We start from the raw sequence: 20,181 nt of genomic DNA, 5'->3' as shown, positions 1-20,181 counted from the left end.
AAAGTCCAAAAAGGAGAAGGTTTTAAAAATGTCACCTCTAATATTGCATCATGCCCTCAGTAATACATGAAGCTATATTGGCTCCAATTCCAAATATGCCAGAAATTTAAAATTCTCATCCTTCTGTCTGTATCTCTCCCCATCTTTCAACACCTCCAGTCCATCAGTCCCTCGATTTCAGATCTTGCCTTGCACGCTCCCATTTTCCATTGTGTCTCTTCAGCTACCAAGTCCATAAGCTCTGAAATTCCCACTTCAAATCTCTCCATGTCCCTCTGCTCCTGAAAATCTACCTCTTTAAGCTTTTAGTCACTTGATCTATTGATGCTTGATAGAGTGTTGTGCCCACATTTGTTCAATAACACAGTGAAGTGGCAGGAAACATTTACCATTCAAAATATACCACACAAATGTAAATTGTTGTTGTAGCATCCAAATTACAACCTCAAATCCTGTTTGGGGAACTTAGCCTTCAGTCACCTGACCCATGGGTATCAATGTTACTCATGATGTGGCCGTGCTGGTGATGGACTGGGGTGGACAAAGTTAAAGATCACACAACACCAGGTTACTGACTGAGCTGCAGAATTATCGAACTGGTCCAGGTTAGTGTAGGTTTATCTGGGAGGTACCAAAATACTTAGCACTGACAGTCCAGGAAAACTAATCTTGCTGCCGAATTATTACCCCACTCACCTTAATTAACACAAAAATTTAACTTAACAACATCTTGTTAAAATAAACATAACCGTTCACATATTGACTTAGATGAATTGATTGATACAGTCCAAAAAGTGGCCTATTCAGCTCCATTCACAGAGCAAGTCAGCTATTCAGTTAGTCTCACTCCCAAACAGCACTCAGTGCTGACTTATTCATTTATCCACTTTCCTTGTGAAATTTACTGCTGAGTCTGCATCTAACAACCTTTCAGACAACTCATTTCAAATCACCATTACTCAATGCAAACAAGAAATTCTCCTCTGCAATTCAGTTCTTTTGCAATTACCTAAATTTGTATTTTCTGCCTACCATGAGACAGGATAACAGAGGAGCAGAATTTGGCCATTCAGCCCATCATTCGATCATGGCTGATATGTTTCTCAACCCTATTCTTCTGCCTTCTCCCTTGAACCCCTCACTAATCAAGAACCTACGTATCTCTGCCTTAAAGACACTCAATGACTTGAGGCAATGAGTTCCACAGAGACACCACCCTCTAGCTGAAGAAATTCCTCTTCATCTTAGTTCTAAAAGACCATCCATTCACTCTGAGGCTGTCCCCACGAGTCCTAGTTTCTCCTTCTAGTGGAAACATCTTCTCCTCGTCCACTGTATCCAGGCCTTTCAGTGTCCTGTGAGCTTCACACTCCCCTTTATCTTCTAAGCTTTAATCGAGTACAGACCCAGAGTCCTCAACTGCATGACAAGCCCTTCATCCCTGAGATCATTCTTCCCAATTTCTTCTGGACCCGCTCCAACTCCAGCGCATCCTTCCTGAGATATGGGGCCCAAAACTGCTTACAATATTCCAAATGCAGTCTGACCAGAGCCTTATACAGCCTCAGCAGTACATTCTCGCCCTCTTGAAATAAAAGCTAACATTGCATTTGCCTTCCAAACTGCCCAATGAATCTGTACATTAGCACACCTGCCTTAATTGCTCAGACCACTGAGTATAGCAGTTGGGATGTTATGTTGAAGTTGTACAGGATTTGGTGAGGCCTCTTTTGGAGTGTCCAGTTCTAGTTACTCTATGATTGGAGGTCTATTATTAAGCTGGAGATGGTTCAGAGAAGTTTGACCAGGATGTTGCTGACACTGGAGGGTTGGAGTTATAGGCAGAGGGTGGTTAGGATGGGACATTTTTCGTTGAAGTGCAGGAGATCGAGGGGTGACTTTATAGAGGTGTATAAAATTATGTGGGATATATATAACAGAGAATGCCAAGTATCTTTTCCCTGGGGGATTTCAAGATTAGGGGGCATGTGTTTAAATGAGAGGAGAAAGATTTATAAAAGACGTTGTTTTTCCTGGAGCATCAGAGGCTGAGGGGTGACCTTATAGAGGTTTATAAAATCATGAGGGGGCATGGATAGGTTAAGTAGACAGAGCCTTTCTTCCCTGGTTGTGGGAGTCCAGAACTAGAGGACATAGGTGAGAGGGGAAAGATATAAAAAGGGGTAGCTTCTTCATGCAGAGGGTGGTACGTGTATGGAATGAGCTGCCAGAGGAAGTGGTGGAGGCTGGTACAATTGCAACATTTAAAAGGCATCTGGATGGGTATATGAATAGGAAGGGTTTGGAGGGATATGGGCGGATGCTGGCAAGTGGGACTAGATTGGGTTGAGATATCTGGTCTCACACGGACAAGTTGGAGCAAAGGTCTGTTTCCGTGCTGTACATCTCTATAACTCTATAACATGAGAGGCAACTTCCTTTTTTTTTACATACAGAGGGTGGTTCGGGCGTGGAATGAACTTCCAGAGGAAGTGGTGGATGTGGATACAGTTAAAACATTTAAAAGATATTTAGGTAAGTACATGAATAAGAAATATTTGGAGCGATATGGGCCAAGCACAGGCAGGTGGAACTTGTTTAGCTTGGGATTATGGTTGGCATGGACTGGTTGGGCCAAAGGGTCTGTTTCCATGCTGTGTGACTCTGAACCTTCAACGAATTCTAAACTGGGACCCCTAGGTTCAGATTGAGCTTCAGATTTCTAAAGTCCTTCGTCATTTAGAAAATAGTTTATGCTTCTGTTCTTCTGGCAAAATGCTTCTGTTCTTCTGGCAAACCTCACACTTTCCCACAATGTATTCCACTGCCACTTCTTTGCCCACTGTCCTAGCCTTTCCAAGTCCTTCAGCAGCCTCCCCACTTCCTCAAAACTACCTCTCCCTCCACTTATCTTTGTATGAGCTGCTAACATAGCAGCAATGCCCTCAGTTCCTTTGTCCAGATTACTAACATATGACATGAATAACTGTGGTCACACTGATATAGTCTTATCTTACCAAGCATTTCCAAATGCATTCCGCAATCTCATCCTTAATAATGGACTGTAAAATCTAACCAATGACCAAAGTCACCTATCTTCTGCTTCCCTCCCTTTTTACTTTAGCCATTTTCCAGTTCATGGGGACCCTCCCCAACTCCAGTGATCTCTGAAAGATCACCATCAACGCCTCTACAATCTTGTCAGCTATCTCCTTCAGAACACTGCAGTATTTGGGGGTGGGGGTGGGGGAAGGTGGGCAAGGAAGGGAATAGCTGTTGTCCATCTGATCTGGGTGATTTATCCACCTTCAGACCATTCAGCTTCCCCAGCACCGTCCCCTTAGTGATGGCCACTACACTGACCTCTGCCCCCCCCCCCCCCCGACTCTCGAAGGGCTGTCGTGCAGCTGGTGTCTTTCTATGCAAAGTAACTATTAGGTTCCTTTGCCATTTCCTTGTTCCCCATTACTACTCCACCAGCTTCATTTTCCAGTCATCCAATGTCCAATCCTGCCCCTCTCTCTTTGTGTTTAAAAAAAACTCTTGCAATATTATTTTACATCACTAGCTAGCTTACACTCATATTGCAACACACCTCCTCCCTTAATTCTTTTTTAAGTTATCCTCTGCTGGCTTTTAAAAGCTTTCCAATCCTCTGGCTTGCCACTAATCCTCACTAGATTGTGTGCCTTTTCTTTTGCTTTTAGGCTGTCCCTGACTTCCATCAGGAGCTATGTTTGACGTGTCCTTCCCTTAATAGGTTTCTTCTTCCTTGGGATAAATTTCTGCTGTGTCTCCCAACTAACCCTCAGAAACCCCTGCTATTGCTGCTCCTCTGTCTTCCCTGCTAGGCTCCCCTTCCAATCAACTCTGGTCTGCTCCTCACTTATGTCTTAGCAGTTATCTTTGCTCAATTGTAATACCATTACATCTAATTCCAGCTTCTCCCTCTCAAACTGCAGGGTGACCTCTATCATCATGTTACACTCATTGTCCCCTGGGGGTTCCTTCACCAATCAACTGTCTCTCTTTGGGACGACACAGCAGTTAGCACTACTGCTTCACAGCACCAAGGTCCCAGGTTCAATTCCAGCCTAAGGCAACTATCTATGTGGAGTTTGCAGATTCTCCCTGTGTCTCCAGGTGCTCCAATTTCCTCCCACAGTCTAAAGTCAAGTGAATTGGCCATGCTAAATTGCCCATAGTGTTGGGTGCATTAGTCAGACGGAAATTGGTCTGGGCGGGTCACTCTTCGGAGGGTCGGTGTGGACTTGTTGGGCCGAAGGGCCTGTTTCCACAATGTAGGGAATCTAATCTAATCATTACATGTCACCAAATCCAGAATTGCCTGTTCCCAAGTGGGCTGTACTACAAACCACTCCAAAAAAAAGGTAGACATCCCACAAATTCCTTTTCTTTGGATCCACTACCAATCTGATTTGTCCAGTCCACCTGCATATTGAAGTCTCCTTGCTTATTGTAATAGTGTTTTTCGTAGATGCCTTTTCTATCTCCTGCCCTACATCCTGGAGAAAGTGAAGTCGGCAGATGCTGGAGATCAGAGTCAAGAGTGTGGTGCTGGAAAAGCACAGCAGGTCAGGCAGCATCTGAAGAGCAGGAGAGTCAACATTTAGGGCATAAGCCCTTCAGGATGATGAAGGGTTTTTGCCTGAAAAGTCGATTCTCCTGCTCCTGAGATGCTGCCTGACCTGCTGTGCTTTTCTAGCACCACACTCTCTTCCCTACATCCTGACTACTGCTCTGAGGCCTGTACATAACACACAGAGTCCTTTCCGTTTGTGGTTCCTCAACTCTACTCACACCTTCTGACCCTATATTGCTTCTTGCGATCAATTTAATTTAATTTCTTACTAACAAGACAAACACACTCCCGTCCAACTGCCTTTAGATAAGAGGTTGTTCTTGGATATTAAGTCCCCAGCTGTGATCCCCTTGCAACCTCCTACCATAGAGTCATAGAGCTGTGCCACATTGAATCAGATCCCTTCGGTCCAACCCGTCCATGCTGACCAGATATTCCAACCGAATCTAGTCCCATTTGCCAGCATTTGGCCTATATCCCTCTAAACCCTTCCTATTCACATACCCATCCAGATGCCTTTTAAATGTTGTAATTGTACCAGCCTCCACCACTTCCTCTGGCAGCTCGTTCCATACACGCATCACCCTCTGCATGAAAAAGTTGCCCCTTAAATCCTTCTCCGCTCACCTTAAACCTATGCCCTCTAGTTCTGAATTCCCCTACTCTGGGGGAAAACACCTTGTCTCTTTATCCTATCCATGCCCCTCATGATTTTATAAACCTCTATAAGGTCACCTCGCAGCCTATGACGCTCCAGGGAAAACAGCCCCAGCCTATTCAGCCTCTCCCTACAGCACAAACCCTCTAGCCCTGCCAACATCCTCGCAAATCTTTTACAGTTGAAACAGTTTCTCTTTATTTATTCCAACAGCACCCCACCCCACTCAAAATTCAGAATTACTATTCTGAACCTACTAAATTGCCCAATAGCCATCTTCCTTCTAAAATTAACGATGTTAATTTCTCCAAAATGTATCCTTCGCACCACTAGTTTCATTTTTTTATATTTGAAAGCTGGTTGAATGCAATAGCTGATCCTCAAGTAGCACATGGCAAAACAGACAGAAGAAAACTTACTTTTTCAAAGATACAACACAAATATGAAACAGCCAACAGAACTCGGCTTGGTTTATTTACCTGTTAAGTTCAGCTGGGAGAATATTCTTTGTTTCAATACTGGTCCGCTCAATGCAGCTCTATAATCAGTAGTGCAGTCAGCACTCCATTTTACCTTTAACACTTCCTGTTCAGAAACACCAGAGATTAGAAACTGACAAGCTATTTCCTCTTGTGTACATTTCACCAGGCTTGAGTTTCCAATAGAAAGACAGCAGATAGGAAGTTGGGGTCCTGATAATGTCGCAACTGCAAACCTTACTTTCAGATCATCAGAAAACATGTGTAAAGTTGTAAAGAAATATCATGGATGTTAAGATTACAAAAAAGCTAAACGTCAAATCACAGCAGTTTTGCATTCATTTTCGTCAAACTTGTTTGGCTTCAGTGATGTGCAGGTGCTTCCTGACAGTCAACACAAGCGAACACATTAAAATATTTTTCAATCTTTTGACCCTAAACAGCAGTACAATCACCACCATGACTAAACGGAGAATGGTTACATCAGAACATGAGCTGTCCCCTTTACTCTAGATCTGACGTGATTTCATGGAAGTGATCTTGGTCATTAGATCAAGAGATGTTTTCCAGAGCATGTCCACACTCTCTATCTTTTTGGCCCTGTTTGTCTGGGCTTTTATCCTTAACCTTCCCGGAAGATTTCATGGTGGCAAGGTGGGTCAAGAGTAACTAGTCATGATGCCCCAATCATGAAGGTTTTGGGGCAGGATTGTGGGTCAACATCAGGGCCCAGAGGTAGGGTCTGCATATGGCATTTGTTCCTGCAACTTGTACTTCAGGGAGCCCCAGGCTAATGTAACACTACCCTTGTCCCAGTGGATTCAAAGGAGGTTGCTACCAAATGGCTGGTGAGCACTCGGCTCCGAGACAAAGTTCCAAAAATCAAGATCCAAATTGTCCTGAAGGGCGAGCTCAATTCCCGGTGGCCTTTGGCTCTGGACAGCAATGATGCATTCTGGAGAGTTACAATTCTCCCTGAGCGGTGTTCACTCCCACAGAAATACAGATCCACTAGGGAACACCAACACACAAACCAGGGCTCAGGAACATTCAAGCACTGGAGCAACCAGAGAAAAGCCTTTCCAATCAAATCAGAGAGGGGGAGGATGAGAGGGAGAGTGGGCAAGGGCAAGGTAGAGGGCAAGCGCCAGAGGGAGAAACCTGTCAACAAAAGGAACATTCATCTAACTGGAAGCTCAGAAGACTTAATCTGAGGTAAGCATCTAGTTTCAAATGAATGTGGAATCTCTAGCTTAAAGCTGCATATGCTCAGGAAGTATGATCTGGCTGAAGATGCAGTTGACATTATTTTAGTGATCACTGACAATTGTTAAATTTAAATAAAAGATTGATATCTGAGATAGAGTGGTAACTGCCCAACTAATAGCTTGCGGATTTGTACATATGTAACAGAAGGCCATTCACTTTGATCTTACTAGCCTGTGTTTATGGTAAGGGTCTGTGTAGAAGTGCATGTCAGTTACTTTAGAAACAAAAATTGTTTTTGAACTTATGATAGTTTAAAATTGGCACAAACTATATGCTGTCGCAGAATGTAATGCTTTCCTTGCGGGCTATAAATTTAAATTTAATGGAGAGGGATGATTACTGAAGATATTTGTTGAATTCTTCTAACTTTGATTAGAAGAGTCCAAATATCTGAGACAACAACACAAATACTGAAGGCAAATGTCATCATGTGACTGCATCATCTAATAAATGACTCAGAATAAAAAAGGAAAGAAAAATGGCCCTGATTAAAAACATAAGATTATGCCCAGTTTCCTGCATCCACAGTATTTTGCTCTCCTATTATTTTCTACATTTGTAAGTATGGCTAGTTTTAATTTAAAAAGAAAATATTCACCAGTCAGTTGCAAAATGTATTTTTCCTGATATCAAAGTCCAGTGGCGTGAATAAAAGTAGTACATTACTGCAGGTGAATGATTTGGTGCTAATTTACTGGAAGGTTTTTCATGTTAAAACTTGAAACGGAATCAGGAAGCATGCAACAATAGCATAGGTCCCTCTTAGTGCAAGATATTTTTATTTATACTTGGGAATATCATTGGTAGGGCTGGTTGTTAGGTTTGTCTTTTGGATGTTGTTGCTGCCTGAATATTCAATAGGACCAGGTTCATCGGAACAGAGATGGTTGTATTAAAACAAATGATCAAATTGTATGTGACAAAGCTGTGGTTGTAAAATATATCACACTGAAAGAGCTTTTGGTAGGCTTTATAAATAGTGGCATGGAGTACAAAAAATCAAGATTTTTGGAAACATTTCAACCGGTGACCATAATTCTCAATTCTGACAACCAAAGAATGTGAAGGAGAGTTAAAGATGTTCAAAAAGAATTAGAAGAATTCAACAAATTCCTCCAAAATTATTATCTTCAATTAACTTTAAATCTATAGCACATACATACAAAGAAATTGACAACCCTAAGTTAAAACGTGATCGGGAGAGTTGGTCAATAAGGAGCCAAGAAACAGGAGGAGGACAAGAGCTCACAATTTCTCTCCCTAGCCCTGGTCAACATGTCTTTTTCTCATCACTTAATATCACTGCATAGGAAGCTGTATCCTGCAAGTATGGTAGAATAAAAGCTGAACAGGGGAAGTGGGTGATGGGGGTGGCAGAAAAAAATTCTAGGATGATTTGTGCCTAGGAGGACATATATTTGGAGATAATCCAACTATTATGCCTCTCTGTTTGCACTTGTGTCTCTGCAGCTAAGTGTCTGCGTGGGTGTAAAGGTGGCAGGCTGTCTTTGTCTGAGTGTGTATAAAAGCTCTATACAAATGCCACCATTCATTCTTCCTTATAATAACTGAAATGAAACAGGGGGAAAAAACCTTCCTGAAAACAGAGAAATTTAAGATGCTCTTACAAAGTAAAAGGTTCCAACATGGAACTACTGTATAGCTTGAGATTTGGTATTCTTTCTATTCTTGTACATTGCAAATTAACTCAATTCTGTCCTCTGACTCTCTTAACAAAAGAAACAATTTCTCCCATTTACTGTCAGAACCTCACATTTTGAGCACGTCTACCAAATCTCCCTTTCACCATCTCCCTTATAAGGCCAATAGTTCAAACCTCTCTAGTTGCACAATTAGTTTCAAGCCATCTTGAAACCTATTGTGTAACGATGAGTAAATAAAATAATTAAAATAGCTATTTCTGATCCTCAAGCATCACCAAAATCAAACAGCAAGATTTAAATTTTAAAGGATGCAACTTAAAAACAGATTAAATGTAATACAAAGTATATAAGCCAATCCACAATTGTAGGCTTTTAACTTCCTGCTGTGTTTGAAAACCCTAAATGAAAGTTCAATATACAAATAGGCAGTTGGTAGGCTACATTATCCAGGCAATTCTATAGTTGGTTGGAGGCAGTTACTTAAATGTCCTGTAAATCACGATATTACATAGAATCCCCAGAGTGTGGAAGCAGGCAATTTAGCCCATCAAGTCCACACTGACCATTCAGAGAGCATCCCACCCAGACCCTTCCCCCTACCTCTGTAGCCTTGCATTTTCCAGGCTAACCAAACTACCGAGCACACTATGGGCAATTTAGCAATGCCAATCCACCTAATCTGCACATCTTGGACCGTGGGAAGAAACCGGAGCACCTGGAGGAAAGCCACACAGACACAGGAGAATGTGCAAACTCCACACCAGCCAGCTAGACACCTGAGGCTGGAATCAAACCCAGGTCCCTGGCACTGTGAGGCAATAGTGCTAACCACTGAGCCACCATGCCGCCATTATTGATATAACATGGGTATGACTTTTCCTTCCTCATTTAAATTGTAAGATGAAAAACATAGCAAAGAAAATAATTCAGACGCTTTATCTTCTAAATCAATAATACTAGATTTTAAAAAATTGAATTTCCTTTGTATGATTGATTACAAGGGGTCCAAAGTTAGGGGTCCATAAATAACAATGTATTTGTAGGGCATCTTTACATAATGAACTGACTCAAGGTGCTCGAAAGACATGTTATAAAACAGCTACATACAGGCGGCACTGTGGCTCAGTGGTTAGCACTGCTGCCTCACAGCGCCCAGGAGCCTGGGTTCAATTCCTGCCTCAGCTGAGTGTCTGAGTGGAGTTTGCACATTCTCCCCATGTTTGCATGGGGTTTCCTCCGGGTGCTCCGGTTTCCTCCCACAATCCAAAGATGTGTGGGTTAGGTGAATTGGCCATGCTAAATTTCCCATATAGTGTTAGGTGCATTAGCTAGGGGTAAATATAGGGTGGGGGTGTGGGTTGGCGTGGACTGGGGTGGACCTGTTGGGCCAAATGGCCTGTTCCCATACTGAAGGGAATCAAATCAAACAAAGAGATATTGAATAAGATGCTGAAAACCTCTTGGTGTAAGGAGCGTTATAAGAGGCAGCAAGTCAGAGAAGTGTGGACACAGTCACCACTAAAAGGGCTAGTACAGAACTCAAGAGAAATATTCTTCACCCACAGTGTGGTTAGAATGTGGAGTTCATGACCTCAAATACAGCCAAAACAAACAGCCTAAGCACCTGTAAAGAGAGGCTAGATACACATGAGAGACAAAGGTATAAATGGATGGGCTGACCTGACTAGATGGAGAGGGATGAAATGATGTGGATAATCAGCAAAACATATTTGTTGGGCTGAATGGCCTGCTTCTATTCTGCAACATGATGTAATTATAATTAACAGCAATTTTACAACTAACATCATCCGAGATGATGTAACTTATTCAAGTCACTTAGCTCATTAGGTAGCCATCATTTGAAGCTCTTTTCTCGGATCAGTAAGTGGTACAAGTGCTAAAAGCAAAAGCAGATGCGAGTCGCTGTAGACAGAAGTGTTTTTCCACCTCTGGGACTTACAGATCACGAGCAACCCAATCTGGAGAGATAAAGTCTCCATAATGTCTCTCCAGGCTGGATTTTGTTTTATCAATTTTCACCATTATTCATTTTCTATTAACTCCTAGTGGATGTGCTATTTCACAAATGCCCTACATTCTCCATTACTTGACCAAAGATATCTTTTGCTGAGAGTGAGTAGGGAACCCTACCCTTGACAGCACCAAGTCTCAGCCAGCTTGGGTCCCCATTGGATGACAACATAAATGCATTTCCAATTCATCCAGAGCTTGACAATGGAATTAGAAATATGTAAGGCAGGGGATATAAAGAAGCAATTATAAACTAGTGTCTTCGATCACCAACACCAGGAGAAAGACCACAGGAGTCGGCAAGATCAAATATTTGCAATTATCTTCAGCCAAAAGTATCAATCCATCTTGACTTCCTTCTAATGTCCACAGCATCACTGATGCCAGCCTTCAGCCAAATTGATAAAGTAAAGTGACCATAGTTCGACAGACCATATCGCTGCTCTCTCATTGGACAGAGCAAGAGAGGGAGGGAGTGAGGGAGTGAGGGAGCAAGGGAGAGAGGTTGATGTTGGTTTAATCTGAGGGTCACCACACTTTCGGTGAGGAAAGAGATTGAGAAGGATAGTCCTCCTTGGTAACCTCACTGAGTGTGCGAACTCAACCCATGCTATTGCCATCCCTCTGCATTGCAACAATCTAAAATGAGTTAAAGTCTCTCCCTGCAAGTCCCACGTGTTATTAACAAAAAGCATGAAGGCATTCGATGCTGCAAAGGCTCTGGGTTCAAACACCATTCCAGCAATAGAACTGAAGATGTGCTCCAGAATTAGCCACACCATAGCCAAACTATCTCAGTACACTGGCATCTAACTGGAAACCTGGACACAAAAAGCAGAATAAATCCAGCCCATCTGTCTACTCTCAAACAATCAGGAAAATATGGAAGGGGTCATCAACTGTGCTGTCAAATGACAGAGCCAATAGTATCCTGCTCACTGACACTCCATTTGGGTTCTATCAGATGCATCAAGGAGCCCTCCAGAAACAGTGGAAAATACCGACTAGATTCATGCCTCGTACAAACAGTTGTGATTGGTGGATATCTCAGTCTAAGGACATCACTGCTGAAATTCTTGAAGGTACTGTCCCAGACCCAAATATCTCGGTTCATCAATTATCTTTCCAACATAATAAAGTCAGAATTTAAGACATTTGTTGTACAGCATTCAGCACCATTCATGACTCCTCAGAAACAAAAGCAATCCAAACAAACATACAGCAAGTCCCTGAGAGCATTCAGGTAAAAACAAGGACTGCAGATGCTGGAAACCAGATTCTGGAGTAGAGTGGTGCTGGAAAAGCACAGCAGTTCAGGCAGCATCCGAGGAGCAGTAAAGCAGTATTCATCAGGAATACAGCTTTTGCCCGAAACGTCGACTTTACTGCTCCTCAGATGCTGCCTGAGCTGCTGTGCTTTTCCAGCACCACTCTACTCCAGAGCCTGAGAGCATTCAGGCCCTGGCTTTCATGTGGCAAGTTACAGTCACCCCACACAAATGTCAAGTAATGACTATCTTCCACAGAGGATCTGACTATCTGTCCTTGATTCTCAAAGGCAGACAAGCACCGTAAATACTAAGGCTACAACAGCAGTGAGGGATTCTGCAGCAAGTAGCTCACCTCCTGACTCTCCAAAGCCTATATACCAGGACAGAATACAGAAGTGTGCTGGAATAGTCCCCACTTGGCTGGGGACAATCCTATGCTTAAGAAGATTTACATCATCCAAGACAAAGCAGCCTACTTTACTGACACCCCATCTATCACCTTAAAACATGCACTGCCTTTACTATCTCCACACAGTGGCAGCAGTGTGTATCATAAACAGACGTACTGCAGCAACCTACCAAGATTTATTCAACAGCACATTCCAAACAATGACTGTGACCATCGAAAAAGAGCAAGGGCAGCAGATACATGGGAAAACCATCACCTACAAGTTCTCCTCCAGGCCACACACTATGCTGACTTGGAATGATATCACCATTCTTTCAGTGTCACTGGGTCAAAGTCCTTTAACTCTCTTCCTAACATCTCTGTTGATGTGCCTCTGTCAGAAGGATTACAGCATTTCTAAAAGAAAGCTCTTCACCTCCTTCTCAAGGGAAGGATAAATGCTAGCCTAACCAGCAATGGCCACATCCATGAATTATTAAAATGCGATAGGCTGTGAATATGGTTTAAAACGGATATTTAAAATAGAAAAACTGCTGTAACAGTTCCCTTTTTGTTTTAAACAAAGGACCCACAAATGTGCAATGTACAAGAAGATTTAAGCTCCACCAACTTACATTATTAGAGTTGCAATGTTAATGTTGAAACTAGGTATCAAACAAATGAAACATTCCTTTCCCAAAATTGAAAAATTCACCTTAATCCAAATTAAAAAAAAACAAACTTCTAAGAAGTGAGCTGTGACCCAAGATCTTGTAACTGAAGAGTCAACCATTGCACTTAAGGTTCAGAAAAAAACCATATTGGACTCAGAACTTTAACTCGATTCCTCTCCCCAGACCCGAGGTTCACCAGCATTTTCTGTTTTTATTTCCGATCTCTACCATCCAGAGCAATTTGCTTTGGTTTCAATTAAGCATAACTGAAATTACAAGGTTCTTTCATACAGGATTTTTTACATCTCTCAAAGTCATAAAGAATTAAAAAGTGGGAAAGAATTAGTAAAGTGCAGATTTACCAATAAATACATCAGAATAATATTTACCTGCTTGCTTTTGTTTTATCATTTCTTCAGATTTAATGTTTAAATCCAACATAATTGAAAACAAATATTCTCAGCATCCTGCCTAAAAATTACCTTTCCAGCATACAATCTGGTCAACAAGTACAGTGTGGAAGAGACCATTGCAGTCACTGTCACTTATACTGGGAATTCACCAGCAAGATCAGAAAAAAGAACTCAATCCCCCCCCCAACACAAGGACATCAGTGAAGGGTTCACAGTCTAAATTTCCTCATATAGCTCACTGTTCTCCATGCTGCACCATCTTTATATTTGCACTGGCGTAAAGGGGCTTGTTCCCAGGACAGCAGAAATTATGAACTTATTTGAGGAGGGTAGTTCTGTAATTTCCTTTCCATTGGAAAGTTTGCAAGCTGCCCGATTTCCCTCAGAGTAACGCTGCTTCACTCAGACAAAGAGTCACCAGCGGGGGCCTGTGTATTCCACCATTTCATGACACAGCAATTCTCAATGAAGGAAAATAAAATGGAGTGGCCTTCGTAGTTATCCTGAAAAATAATATGTCTAGGATTATAAAATAGCATCAATGGCTTTAAGAGGAAAGGGAATAGAAGATATTCTGATAAGATGTGATGAAGTCAAGTGGCACATAACACTGACACAGATTTATCCAAATGGTCTGATTCCATGCTGTAAATTCTGTATTCTTACAGATATATAAAATTAAGCAGTCAGATCTCCTTATTTATTTTTCCCTTTTAAAACATTTCAGATCACCAGACTGTGAACAGGCTGATGGATGTGAATGCATGCTCAAATCCTTAGCTCAGGCAGTTGATGTAATGCATGTCTTTGTTTCATCTGAGACTTACAAAAACATTATCTAATTGGGAAAGCTGACCCATATTCCTGTTTCCTCTAAAATACTTGGAAACATTCTCACTGACTGATGGCCAGTTAAACCAATGAGTCATTTTTCCTCCAGTGTTGCAGTGAACATTAAATTTTAAAACACTTTTCTCCCCCAAAAGCTGTTGGCTCTCATTAGTTGTGAAGTGGCTAAGAGATTTTCTTTTTGCAGTTAAAAAAAATCCTAGAACTGAAAGTGAAATCATTCAAGTTGTCATTTCTTACACTGTCACCTCTCCCTCATTTTGTTTCCTCTTCTAAACGTTCTAGTTCATGCCAAACTTTCTTACCGAGTACAACCACCTGATGAAGGAGCGGCGCTCTGAAAGCTAGTGCTTCCAATTAAACCTGTTGGACTATAACCTGGCGTTGTGTGATTTTTAATTTAGTGAGCCTAGATATGGAGTGCCACCAGCTACTGGAACTTGGAGGGGGGGGGGGCATCAGAACCAAGTTCAAGCTCCCTCTCACCTGATGGTTTCATAGCAGGGGAGGTCACTACAGACCTGACCGATCTTTAAAGCTCCCATCCCAAATAACAATCAAAACACCCAAACTGCTGTCCGAATGGAGTCTTGTCAACTCAGAACAGGCCAGTGATGAAGCAGAGTGCTTCCTAGTTTCATCAGAAGAGAATATTTACAAGCTAAAATCAATCAGTTTTGAAAATGTCCATCCTGCAAAGCTTTTTTCCCCCCACAATGCAGAAACCTAATAAAGTCATACGTCACAGAAACAGACCCTTCAGTCCAATTTGTCTGTGCCAACCCAGTTGCCCAGACTAAACTAGTTCCACTTGCCTACATTTGGATCATATCCCTCTCAAACCTTCCTATTTGTGTACCTCTCCAAATGTCTTTTAAATGTTGTAACTGTACCTGTATCTACCACTTCCTCTGGCACTTCAGTCGACACATGAACCACCGTCTGAAAAAAAATTGGCCCTTCCTATTAGGTCTTTCTCCTCTCAGCTCAAACTTATGCTCCCTGGTTTTGAACTCCCCCACCCTAGGGAAAATACCTCTGATATCCACGTTATCTATGCCCCTCATGATTTTATAAATTCTGTAAAAGGTCACCGCTCAACCTCTGACACTCCTGTGAAAAATGTCCCAGCTTCTCCTCATAACTTATTCCTCCAGTCCTGGCAACATCCTGGTATACCTTTTTTTAAATCCTCTCCAATTTAATAATATCACTCCTATAGCAAGGCAACCAGTAGTGTACACAGTACTCCAAAACAAATGGCCTCACCAATGTCTTGCTCAACTGTAACATAATGTCCCAAATCCTATACTCAATGGTCTGACCAATGAAGGCAAGCGTGCCTAGCACCTTCTTAGCCACCCTGTCTAACAGCCTGGTTGGCCTTCTCTACACTCTCTTCAGTGCTTAAATGCCTCACTCATGTCTCAATACTAAAACTGGACATTATTTTTACTTCAGATCACTTCAATGACTGCAGATGCTGGAAACCAGATTCTGGATTAGTGGTGCTGGAAGAGCACAGCAGTTCAGGCAGCATCCGAGGAGCAGTAAAATCGACGTTTTGGGCAAAAGCCCTTCATCAGGAATACAGGCAGAGAGCTTGAAGGGTGGAGAGATAAGTGAGAAGAGGGTGGGGGTGGGGAGAAAGTATCATGGCAGAGGAAATGACCTGTGAGTTGCAGTGGGAGACGGACTCCCAGATTCTTGTAGAGAGAGGAGGAAAACTTCTTCAAGGCAGGCATCCTTGCAAGAGGATTCTTGCAATTGAAGTGATCTGAGCAGATCACAGACTTCAAAAGCAAGACTTCAGGAACAGGTTCACTGTTCATATAACGAGAATCAATTCACCGAATTCCTCAACTGAAAACTTGTTTCTGGCTGGGGTTTGTAGAGCTCACCCCTCAGCATGGGTAAGTCTAACGCACAGAACATAAATGGACCATTTGGCCCACCAGAACCCTACTTTACACAAACCTCTTTCCAAAACTTCTTTATCAATCTATCAGCATAACAAAACAAGATGAATGCTGGCTGGCCTTAACTCCTGGACCAGTTTCAAGGGGGAAGGGATTGGAGAGCTATTTCCCAATGACACACCACTTAGAGATCTCTGTTCCTCTACCAATCCCTTCATTACTCCATTCAGCAGAATAATGTTGAGTCCACTTCTGATTTTTGATTGCTATCCGTTCTGACTCAGCTAAACTCCAGTGAGGAAAGGCTGCAGCTGTGTTGCTGACTCCTCCCATCCCCATCCAAATTTACAAAGAATAGCAGTCAGCAGCCGCAGAAGTGACAGGATCACTAACTTGTCCATTCCTATAACCAATTGCATCAGAAGGCAAAGAGAAAGCCAGCTAGACAATCGGCTCCCCGGTTAACAGCATTTTCAGAGAAACCTTTATTAAGCATACCCTGAAGGCAACTGAAGAGAGTAAATTACATTTTTTTAAAATTAGGTCCTAATCCTGCGGCAACTTTGCTCATTAATTGTTCAACATGAAGGATTTGATTAAATACAATGCCCTGCAGCCTCTCTCCCCATTATCCTCACTCTACATACCAATCCAATCACTCCAGCCAAAACGTCAACAATTCTGATCAGGTACTGACTGGCCACACCAGATCAACTGAGGTTTCCTATTCAGTAAAGACCTGTTCGACCAGTAGATCAACTGAACTGATTGTTAAATTGTCCATCAGCAGCCAGACGCTTTACGTATGTCTACCCTTCACTTTGGTGTTCACTCTTCCTGTATTATTCTCACAGTGATGTTTTTCCCCTATTAAGTTTACAAAGGAACATTGTCTCACCTTGATTGTCCAGCTCTGCCTACTCCTACCTATCCAAACACGCGCACACACACACAGAGTCAGATTCTCTACAAGTTAATCATCGTCTCACATCTGAAAGTTAACCTTAAAAATGCCATCAAGACTAACAGGCAGTATCACAAATTCAACAGGTTCCTCTCTCAACAGTTTGTTTCAAAAAGTCAGTGAAAATGAGGACTGCAGATGCTGGAGATTAGAGAAGAGAAAAGCACAGCAGTTCAGGCAGCATCCGAGGAGCAGGAGAGTCAACGTTTTGGGCATAAACCCTTCATCAGGAGTGGCCCCCTTTCAGAAAGCCTGCACAGGTGTGATGTCTCAACTGGCTGGCCTCCTCCTGTGCTCTTCAATCCTCCCAGATCCTTGTTTGGCTGCTAAGTCCTGGCTCAGTCAGCTCTTCCTGCTACTGGCAACTCCTGGACGAGTGAGATTGCCAGGAAAAAGAGAGCGGTCCCATTACCCCCACCTCGAGTTTTAGTAAAGTGCCAAGGTGACTCTGGGGGTACCAGCATAGAGTGTTTGCGTGCCAGCTGGAAGCTCCTTGGGACTAAGGGCATCACGTGATACCCTCTGTTTCATTACAGCTGACTTTAGGTTTGCAATTTGTTTATTTTCTTTTTAAAAACCCTTTATTTTGGTGTGGAAATACACCACAATGCCTAAACCTCCTTGTTTGAAATTGTGGCAATCTGTGATTGTATCACTTGTGGATGTCAGTGGAACTGGGCAAACGTGGTCAAATCAGCCACGCCCCCCCCTCCCCCCCATGTATCTCACCACCCCCTCAGCTTACAGCCTCCTTCCCGATGAAAGGTTTTTGCCCGAAACCTTATGTGCTTTTCCAGTACCACACTTTTTGACTCTGACTCTCCATCATCTACGGTCCTCACTTTCTCCTCTTTGAAAGAGCAGCCAATTTGTCACACAATCTTTTTTGCTCTTTCCCCAGAGCCTTGCAAAGTGCTGTGAGAATCACAAGACTACTACAGCGCAAAAAGAGGCCTTTTGGCCAATCAGGTCTGTACCTGCTTTCAAAGGGAGATTTCAGTGAGTGCAATATCTCTCCTGCTCCCTGTAACTCTTGTATATTGTTCCTGCTCAAATCAAAAAAAATCTAATTCCCTTTTGAATGTTTCAATTGAGCACGAGCTATTTCCTGCACAGAATTCAGACTGTTGCAAGTTTCGAAACGTAGGCTTGCTTGACAGTTTTGGCAGGACAGGCTGCTGTTTTGAGATTCAGCCGTTGACATTATAGAGATTGAAATCCAGGTGTTCATAGGAGACCTATAATTACATGAGCATTCATAAAAGCTACAGGAAAGATTCATTTATACCAGTGAAGGTGGTGGGACAAGGGACTCTTAAATTGGCTAAAACTCAAAGAAACATTTTTATGCTCCATGTTAGGTGCATAAGTTACCACAAAAGTAACTCATCGAAAGCAAAGGGGTCCATGTTTGATGTTCCATCTTTACAAACTGAAACAAAGAAGGGGCGTGGTGGTGTAATAGTAATGACACTGAACTAGTAATCTGCTCCATGTTCATGAAATATGAATCTCATCATGGCAGATGGAGAAACTTGAATTCAATTTAAAAAAAAACTAGCCTAATGATGACCCTGTAATCACTGATGATTATTGTAAAAATCCATCTGGCATAAATAATGCTGTTTTCAGAAGGAAATATGCCAATCCTTAACCAGTCTGGCCTACATATGACTCCAGAGCCACAGCAATGTAGCTGACACTTAACTGTCCTCTGAAATGGCCTTGCAAGCCAGTTTGAGGGCAATTAGAAATAGGCATTAAATGCTGTCTGTGCCAACAATGCCAACATCTCTAGAAACACTTTAAAATTGAAACCTCACTGTTCCTGGTTTAAAGTGAAGAATATAGGAGTTACCTCTTTCTAATCACCATCTATACAGGTGAAACAGTCAGAGGTCAATGTGATGACCTGCATGGCCGAATAGCCCTGACACGTGTCACAGGACACACTGTGAGCTCTCCTAATAAGTTGTAAAACATCAGCGCTCCAGAGAGATGAAAGTGTAGAAAGAATTTTACGAGGTATTCGAACTGTCACACGAAATAACTAATGATTTGTGATTTATGATTAAACCCGAAACCCTCATGATTAACATCACACTTCACATAAATTGTTTGATATAATTGTTTAGTGTTTTTAAAAACACAGCAAGTTACTAAAGACTTTCTGTACAAAAGCGAGATCATACTACTGTTAGCTTTAAAGCTCAGAATTATTGGCCCATTGCATCAGATACACTTATACACTACACTTAATTAAAATGTTAAGCTGTCTCTCTCTCACACACACACACACTCTCTCTCTCTCTCTCACACACACACATAAAACGAAAGCTCCAACACGCTTACCTCTCGAGGTCCACAGCCGATATGATCTGAGCTAAGGCGGAATCAGAACTGGGTTTAATCAGGTTTCAGTAAAAGAGGAGTTAACAGAGCAAGCAACAGGCAGCAATCCTCAATTCCAGCACACGACAACGGGTGACAGTTCTCCACTAGGACCCGACTCGCACCCACCCCGGCAGGGGAACCGACCGCCACAGACTTACAGGAGTTAGGCAGAAGTAGTGAGTAGGAAGGAGGAAGGGAACCCCGGCTCCACTGGGCGGAGTTAGACAGGACTGAGCCCCGGCTGCCTGTCAGGGTGGGCATGCACCAGGGACAGTGTTGGATCAAGACATGGGGCAGAGAGTAAGCGCCAGGAGTTGGAGCAGAGACTGCATTAATCGCCGAAGCAGCAGTGAGCCAGTAGGTGGGGTGAGTTGCTCACCAGTGGATTGAGTCAGGAGGCGGAGTGAATTATTCCCCTGGGCGTTCAAGCCTTCAGATTGGAAGGCGGATCCTCTTGTCTCCGCACACGGAGCTGATCAATGAAATGAGTTCGTCACCAATACATGCTACAAAAGGATGAGATGGAAATAGCCACCAACAGATCACAATGATAAAAACACTGCATTAGACTCATTGGGATGGGGAAGCAATGCATTTGGGGAATG

General features: G+C 42.6%; 1 protein-coding gene across 2 annotated transcripts in view; it reads right to left on the bottom strand.

Moving 5' to 3' along the window:
• Positions 1-19,918, bottom strand: part of LOC140462893 (protein phosphatase 1 regulatory inhibitor subunit 16B-like) — a 186,207-nt gene extending 166,289 nt beyond the window's left edge. Inside the window, exon 1 of one of the 2 annotated variants that reach the window (XM_072556328.1) lies at positions 19,535-19,918. The gene's annotated coding sequence lies outside the window, so the exon portion shown is untranslated. Of the gene's footprint in view, positions 1-5,740; positions 5,866-19,534 lie in introns of those variants that run through there. The other variant, XM_072556329.1, reaches the window with a different exon arrangement.
• Between the last annotated feature and the right edge of the window lie 263 nt (positions 19,919-20,181).

Source organism: Chiloscyllium punctatum, chromosome 37 (genome assembly GCF_047496795.1).
Source record: "Chiloscyllium punctatum isolate Juve2018m chromosome 37, sChiPun1.3, whole genome shotgun sequence".
NCBI classification, from domain to species: domain Eukaryota; kingdom Metazoa; phylum Chordata; class Chondrichthyes; order Orectolobiformes; family Hemiscylliidae; genus Chiloscyllium; species Chiloscyllium punctatum.
Note: the sequence above shows the minus strand (reverse complement) of the source record. Positions and strands in the feature narration are given on the sequence as shown.